The sequence below is a fragment of the Passer domesticus genome, chromosome 4 (genome assembly GCF_036417665.1).
Source record: "Passer domesticus isolate bPasDom1 chromosome 4, bPasDom1.hap1, whole genome shotgun sequence".
In the NCBI taxonomy this organism is placed as follows: domain Eukaryota; kingdom Metazoa; phylum Chordata; class Aves; order Passeriformes; family Passeridae; genus Passer; species Passer domesticus.
In genome coordinates, this window is record NC_087477.1 from 60,396,197 (window position 1) to 60,404,691 (window position 8,495).

Here is an 8,495-nt window from a genome sequence, read left to right on the forward strand (position 1 = left end):
GTTATAATAGTGTTGAGGTCTGTTGTTAGGAATAGCAGGAGTCTATTTAACACAGCAAATTTAGAAATGCAACATTGAAGGACTAAGCATCAGAGCCATTCCATTTGCATTGCAGCATGGAGCTGGATGTCAGTGTATGTTCTGATGGGGATCTTTAGCACTTAGGGCCTGAGATGTTTGTCTTCTCACATGAAGTCACAATGCTTTACTCAGTGTCAGTTTTGACAACTATCCCACAACCCTAATGTTCCCTTTAAAGTTTGGATATGGTTTCACCTGGTTCTTCCTGTGAATGTCTTATTAATATTCTCTCCACAGCATATTTTTATATTCTCTTACCAACATTTGACCAATTTAAATCAGAATTTAGATCATGTAACCTCTGCTGGCTTGTTATAACCAGGTTCATTCTGTTGATTTAAAAAGTCTTAGTTTACAAAAATTTTGTCAGCCCTGAAGAATGTTGTATTTCAGAGTTATCTCATCTGTGTCTGTGCATCATCTGACTTATGTCAGCTTTAATGGCAAAGAATTATGTCACCTTTTATTTGCTTACCTCAGAAGTTATATATTAAGAGATTTTTCCTTTATGGAAGAGTAGAAAAAACACTCCCTAAACTCAAAGTTCATACAGAATCCTGCTGTTACCATTCTTGCAATCATGTATTTCAGCTGATTTATTCCCATTAAATCTAATGTTACAGAAAAAAACTGCTTTGCAAATATTTAATGGCTTCTATGAGTCTGAAAAAGTGAATCCATAAGTTTGTGCCTCTTTAAATATCTTATTTTTCCCCCTCAGATATTCAAAAGAAGCAGTGTCTGGTTGCTTTTTTCTGCACGTGGGAGATTGTGAGGTCTCAGGCATTTTAATGTCTTCTTTTTAAGGGTTTTTTTGGACAGACTAACTTGCAGACTTGCTGACCTGAAAGCGAATTTACCATCCAAAAAACCCCTGACACTTCAATAAGAAGGTTCAGAACACACTTCCAATGATCTTCTGTCTGTGCCCAAGCATAGCCAAGGTTTCATTACATTGCCTGTACCCATCTTCCACCAGCAACTGAAAAGAAACTGCCTTGCCCCATCAGACTGCTGGCTCAGGTGTGTAGACTTTTCAGAGTGGGAAGTCACACAGCTGTGAAAGATTCCCTCTACAGGCGCCTTTAAACTTGCTCCACCCATGGGTTTGCCATCACAGCAACTCTTCTAGCTCAAATGGCTTTGTGCTGTATTCCTGTGATATTGTCATCTGCAAGGCAGGTACAAAATCCTGCCCGTGGCAAGGCACAAGTGTAATGGGAACAGGCACTGGAGACACATCTTGGAAAACAGAGCTGCTTGCAACCTTGTTAGCCCTTCCGGACAGCTGTCCTCCACAGACCTGGCCCTGGATGGAATATCAGCCAGCAGAGATGAGTTTTTAATACCTCCAGGATTATTTTGGAAAGAAATTCTCTTTACAAGATGGGAAGAGTCCACAGAGAACTCATACAGGTCCCCACGGATGGACTGTGAGCAGAGCAAGGCTGCCATGCTCTCCAGAGACAGTAGCTGCTGGTAGCTGGGTCTCTCACAGAGATTAAAAGATTAATGGCTTCTTCTCTATCCATTCAGTGGAATGGTGAGTCCACAGTTTGAAAGAAAAAAAAGATAAATGTTGTAGAAAATTAAACAGAGACACAAGGATTGTTTACAATCTCTGCATTAAAGATGTGCAATGGGATGAAGAGATACCTTCCTCAGTGCTGAGGGTGTTGTGCAGAGACTTGTTGCAGTGCAGAGTGTTTATACAATGCTTGTATTTTATACCCCACACATAAATGGCAAAACAACACCCTCCCCAAATAAGTAATGACCTTTTTTTTCAGAATACAGGTAAGTAAGGGGACAGATGTATATGGTCAACCCTTTATTTTATGTCCTTAAAATGAGATTGTAATTCCTCTCACACTTACTTTTCCTCTCTGCTTGAAAATCCTATTGTATGAGTCACTGTCAAATGGCAGATGTAAACATCAAGCTTGGCTTTCCTCACATACAGAAAGCTCCTCCCTCAATAAAAACTGAACAGCTTTCTTTATTTTGCATCACCCAGATATAATCTTGAGGTGTTACATATCGATCTAGATTACAGAAAGTTACAGACATTTTACAAAATACAAAAATGAAGAATTCAGGTCTTTTGAAGTGAAAACTGACACTGTTTTTATGTTGCTTTATCTGCAAAGGCATGGAAAGCCTTAGACTTCAGAGGGTGTAAAAATCATCACTCACATGTTTGGTAAAGTATCTTTAATTTCCTAAAAATAACATTTGTATATGCTAAATCTTCTAATTGTAGATTGTTTGGTGTTAATTATACATAATACCTTGCTATCTGTCAAGATTTCATCAAAATCTAATTCCCAGAACTAATAATTCATGATCTTCAATTATGTAAAATACTGACTTCTAGTCCAACGAAGAGTGAAATAACAGACCTTAAACCTTCAGTGGAGCAACACTCTCACTTCAGGCCTGTCAGGGAGTAAAGGAAGGACTGCTCTGCACTTTGGGAAGAGCAAGGACCATTTCTTTTGTAACCCAGTGAGTTTTTAGCAACAATTGTTTAAAGAACCTCATTAGCATAAGAAAAAGGCTCTTGGTAAAAATGAATTAGCAGTCACAGTGCAGGTGAAGGAGGCAGATAATATATGCAAGGTAAATGGAATAGATTGTGAATGTGGTCAATCACATACATGGCTGTCATCTCCACCTGATTTCTGTCTGACGCACACTTCCATGTCACAGGAAAACAGCCCCATTTCAGTTTTGTGCTTCATGTGGGAGCACAGCCTGTACCTGGAGAGTGTGTCAACTCCTGTGTCCCTTTGGGCATCTCTGCTCCAGAGATCCCAGGGTTGCTCACTATCACTGGCTGGCCCAAGAGCACTCCATCCCATCCAGCAGAGGGGTGTAACAATCCCACAATCAGTACCTGTCACTAGAGTCAGGGAGAGGAGGCTCTGAGGTGCAGATATGTATGCCTCAAACTGAGAAACATCGTGGAAGATTCAGCTGTCCTCTGCTCACTGCTTAAAACACCCAGTTTTAAGGTAAGATCCTGCTTGAGTTTGGAGTAGTGAACAGGAATGGAGTCTTACAGGGACAGTCCTGCAAAAATTTTAGGCTAGGTTATTGGTGTGTACAGAAGCATCACAGAAGAAAGAGCAGTTCTGAGGATGGGGCTTGCAGCTGGTAAACAGACCAAGGAGTCACATTCACCTCTCCTTTCCTTATGGCAGGGATCCCAAACGTTGGGTGTTACTGTCATCATTGTCCTTATTAGTCTGTATGGAAACACTGGTCACTGTGGTGCTTTCAAAGTGTGGCTAGCACTGGTTGTTTGGAGAAAGAACAGAAGAAAAACTAAATGAGCAGGTAGATCCTCCCAGCCCCTGGTCACCAACAATTAATGACTTCTTGGCATGGGCAGTGTACCTCTAGCTCACATGTAACAGTCAGCAACAGCCCTATGGTCTATACATTTCTCTTTTGGATTCATTGTAGTTTGGGTCTTCTCCGAGTCTACGGTGCTGAGTCCATGTGTATGGCATGTAAAATAAATGTGTTTTAAACTTGCTAGTTGAATGAATGTTCCCCAGCTTTCACAGTTGAAGGAGTACTGAATCATCATTCTTCACTCACCTTCCCTACACCACGCATCCTTTTATAATCCCTTGTTATAACTCTTTCCAGGTGTCCCTTCTCCAGACTGACAAGTCCATGTTTATTTGAAGTCTTTTTGTATGAAGGTGAAGCTGAAGCCTCCCTAATGCACCTCACACTTTGAAAAATGAAAAAAATGTAGATATTATACTGTATAATCTGAGAAATAATATTTGATCATGTAATTAGACTGTATCATAGGCAAATGCTCTAGGGAACAGAGTTAATGTTGCATGTACAACCTTAATTTTATTTCTTGACTTTTAAATGCCGAACTAGGCAACTTTAACATTTTCTTAATGCAATTTTTGTATGGAATATTATATAGGCTATTACATATGCATGCATCTTGAAATCTGGAATATATTAGGCTGTAGCACACAGACTGTGGCACACACATCTGTGTACTAGATGTCAGCACTAGTCTTGAGTGGCACCAGCACAAAATTACACAGGTCATTTCAGAGTTGTGGTCTCAATATTTTTGAGTGTCACTGTCCTGTTGTTTATTTGGTATTTCTCTAAGTCTTACACAGGAGTGTTACAGAGAATTAGCTTGAGCAGTATTTTTTTTTAATGGATTGATGATACATTTCACAACCTCCTTTTTACAAAGCTAGCCTGATCTGAATATTTAGGCTTCAGCAGCTTAAGAGAAAAAGTATGTCCTCAGAAGCTTTAATAATTATGAAAATGTCAGAGAATACTATAAAAACATAAAATAATTTTCCAAACAGAATGACACCATGGCTTTACTTCCTGATCTCTGCAGACCTCCCTGGGTATGAAGACAGTACAATCGAAAGCTAAGAATTTCCCCTTTCAAGTGGTAAGTGTAAGAAGTCCTTTTCTAGCTACAAAGGGCTATAAGATGACTGACTTCAAGGCTGACTTGTAAGGGATTAGACACTGTCCTTTCTCCATCTTGTTCCACACTGTAATGTCAGGGTATCTCTGAAGCTATATGACAATTTTAGAGGTTAGAAGAAACCCTTTGCAAAGACAGAGTACTGAAAAAACTGCAGAGTAGACACTTGGATAAACCAGAATATAGGAATGATTGATGTAGCTCATCTAAATAATTCAATATTCAATCATCAAATAAAAACGAAAACATACCACACATGTATTGTCATGAATTTGTGACACAAAAGTGTACCATTGGAAATGGGGTTTTATTTCCCTGGTCAAAGACACATAATACATGTCAGCATTACAAAAGTTTAACATCATATGACAAGAGCAAGATATCTACTGTCTTTGGAGGTTACTCTTGAAGAATGTCACCATGGACTGGATGGAATATACCACTAATAAATCACAGCAATGTTCTTCCAATAGACTAAGTGATTTTTGAAAAGGGCAAAAAAAAATCAAATAACATATTCAGCTAACAGGATTTGATCAGCCGATCATCTAGTGAATATTAAAAGAGCTGATCTGATGAATAAATTATTCAGTGGAAGAAGGCAAAATTAACAAATTATGTATTTGCTGAACAACAGCTAAACCATTCAGCACATATATAATTAAATATTTATTCATACATATTTATAAATAGTTCTTACACTTTTTTTTTTTCATCCAGGTGAATAAAAACTCTCAGCTCTTTTTTTCTTTCTTCTGAAGAAAGTGGAAAGAGCCTGTCTTCAGAAAGCTTGATCTCAGGTCAGCATCTCATTGAAGCCAGCTTCATTTGCATTTTTAATCTATGTAAGTGAACATGTGAAATCTTAAATGTGTATCAGGTTTTTAATATTTAGCTTTCCAGTTTTCTGGAGGCAAGTGTATATGTCTGCAAGTCTGCAATTGTAAAGAAAGAAAGGCTATGTCTGTGTTCATGCTTTGGTTAGATGTACTGGGGCAGTACAGCTGCCTTTTTTGATACTTGGGTTTTCCAGGAGCCACAGTATCTTGCTTTCATACCTATATCTGACTAGGAAACTACAATTTCTTTGGAAATCATGGTCTACTCCACCATTAATAGAGCTGACCAGAGAGGATTTTTTCCTAGCAAAAGAAAATTACAGTAACCATAGTATTAAAAAATAAAAGTGATTGAAGAAGTACAGAGACAAAAAAAAAAAAAAAGAAACAAAAATCCACCAGCTTTTTTTTTCTTAACAAGCTAAATTCTACATAAGTGAAATGGTTGTTTGTAGAGGGACAGCAAGAAATGCTTCCTTGAAGAGACACTCATCTATCAGCTTGGAAGATTTTAATAAGTTGTTAAATATTATTCCAAATTAAAATAATGTAAATGATCTAAATTCTGATCTCATCTAGTCTACCTAAGGATGGCAGAACCAGCATCAAACCCAGTAGATACTTTCAAGGAGAGAGGCCGATAGAAGGCTTCCTCAATTTTAAATTAAGATTCAGAGAAAGAGCATTAGCTAAAGTTAATTCTCACCTCTCTGTTGGTATCAATGGGCAAGTTCTTCTGTTGTAGGCCACAAACTCACTGCTACATAGCAAAGAAACAAGAATATAATAATGAGGATACTCATGATATACAGAGATTCTCATGACAATATAATCACAAAAGTAAAGTTGATGGACACTCAGGGTATTCTCATATTATTTTCTGAGACAACCTCACACATCTCATCTTTTTTTTTTTCCCCAGATCCTTTATATTTAAACAAGTAAAAGCATACACTTTCACAGAACATTACTTATTTGAAGGGCTGTTCTGAGATCATCTCTGGATGACTTTTGGTAGCAACTGCTCTGTGTCTGGAGAGCCAGAGGTGGGTGATGCATCAGAAGCACTCCAGCCTCTGCAAACACAGCATCTGTGCATTTACCCTTCAGCAAACGTGGTTTCACCTATTTTTTTTCCTAAGCAAATGTAGCTTGTTGTGGACACATTCCCACACATATAGACTTGCATGGCAATGGAACTCCTTCTCACATGAAACTGCAGTAGTCTCCTGACCCTACTTCCAGAAAATTTTGCCTGTATTTGCTGTTGCTTTTTTTTCTATTTCTATTAATATGGAATTCAATTCAATTTATGTTTCAAAGTTTTCGGAACCTCTCACAACTGAGCCATTTTGTGATGCACTAGTCAGGGTGCAACTGAGGTCTCAGGAAACTCCAGGTTTTGCCCATCACTTTCTTCTTTTCTAAGAAATTATTTTGCCCCCAGCTTTTTAGGACCTCCCATGGGATTACTAGTGCTGCTTCTACATGATTACTAATGTAGAGGAAGTCCTTCATTTCAGTTCCATGAAGTGGTTGAACTCTGAATTTAAGGATGCAGAGAAGCTGTTGTCATTGTTTCAAGTAAGTCTTAGGGGCTGCCTGAAAATGGGATAGCGATGAAGGGAAATGCAGGGAAGAATTTGTATCCTTCTGTTCCTAGGCTCTCTTTAAAGTTGGGAAAGACATCTAACAGAAGCTGAAGGCTTATTTCAACAAAGAATCATGCCTTTCCCATGCCTCCATCACTGTTGGTATCTTCAGGCCCACGTTTTTTGTCAGATTAAGCTGAGTTGACTCTCTGCTCAGTAGGCACCACAAGGATGATCATGTGTATCCTGCTGTGCTTAAACCACAGTCAGGTTCCCCATCTTGATCAGTTTAAGGAAGATTCTACTTCCAGCTGTTTTCCTCTGTCCATCCCATCAGTGTTTTCATTGTAACTGATGTGCACAGCTTGCTTGACAAAATTTGACTATATTTTTTGTACAGCCACCAAGCTGTGTGAGTGCTGGGCCCAAGTGTAACACTTCAGTGCAAAATATCAGTGAAGTCTCTGCTTGGGGAAATCAGCCTTTTCTACTCTAACTGGGTTCTAGCTCAGTGTGACTTCTGACCTGTAAGGATCACCTTTTTGCAGGCCTGGGCAACAGTGCCTGAGGGGCAGGGACCAGCAGGACCAGCGAGAGTCGCTCAGGTTTAGTCAGGAAGCTGGGTCCCAGCCTGTGGAGCAGCAGCTCTGCCTTTAGGTGCGCAGCCAGCAGACCTCCCAATATGCTGGTCTCAAAATGCCAAGTGTGCAAAGTGAGCACTAAGCACTGCAAAGAGCAGCTATGCAATGTAGAGCAACTCTACATTATACGGTGATGGCCAAGACCAAGAGAAAGCACCAGCAAGCTTGGGCAAGGGCTAGGGAAAGAGCTAATGTTCCAGAGAGGCGAAGCTGTTCTAGAATGCTCCAACACAGACAGTGAAGATTTTTTAGGGCAGATGGAAGTTTGGACTGTGTTATGTCATTCCTTTTATTCATGATGTATTTCTAAAAAACGCTCAGCAACAAGTATCCTATACTGTTTCTCCCTGCTTGAAACTGCTTTATGTAAGCTATCTTTAATTAAAACAAGCTTTTTCATGTGTCCACAATTGATTCCTTAAAATATTAATATTTTTCCCTACATTGGGTATCAGAGCCATTACTTTTTCCTGTGTATCCTTTAACTATATTTAAATAATTCATTTATCCATTTTCCAGCCCTCAGGGAGACTTGGGGTTTCTTTTACACCATGTGATCCCATTTAAAACAGAGGTTATTTCCTCTTCCTAAAGTTATAGGATATTTTCTATCTTTCCAGTGTTTACTAAGCATAAGAAACCAGTTAGCAACCATTTTATTAAGACACAAATGTAGCATGGAAATATGTGTCTGCCTGTGTATAAATGCCCTTTCCACTGCTCATCAATCTTTTACTAATTAGGAAGACAAAAATATTTTAAAACCAATTAATGTCACTGAGAAACATTCCAGTAATTCTCAAAATACAATGTAACCATGATAGATACATTTCAATTATTTCAA

At 38.8% G+C, this 8,495-nt stretch overlaps 1 long non-coding RNA gene across 3 annotated transcripts; it reads left to right on the plus strand.

Moving 5' to 3' along the window:
- The first annotated feature begins 359 nt into the window (after positions 1–359).
- LOC135299360 (uncharacterized) lies at positions 360–8,495 on the plus strand. Of its 3 annotated transcripts, none has more exons than XR_010361344.1 (4): positions 360–1,624; positions 4,449–4,540; positions 5,300–5,424; positions 6,341–8,495. It is a non-coding gene; the product is annotated as an uncharacterized LOC135299360 (long non-coding RNA). The 3 variants fall into 3 exon arrangements; XR_010361345.1 differs by having other exon boundaries at positions 361–1,624; positions 5,300–5,379; XR_010361343.1 differs by having other exon boundaries at positions 363–1,624; positions 5,300–8,495.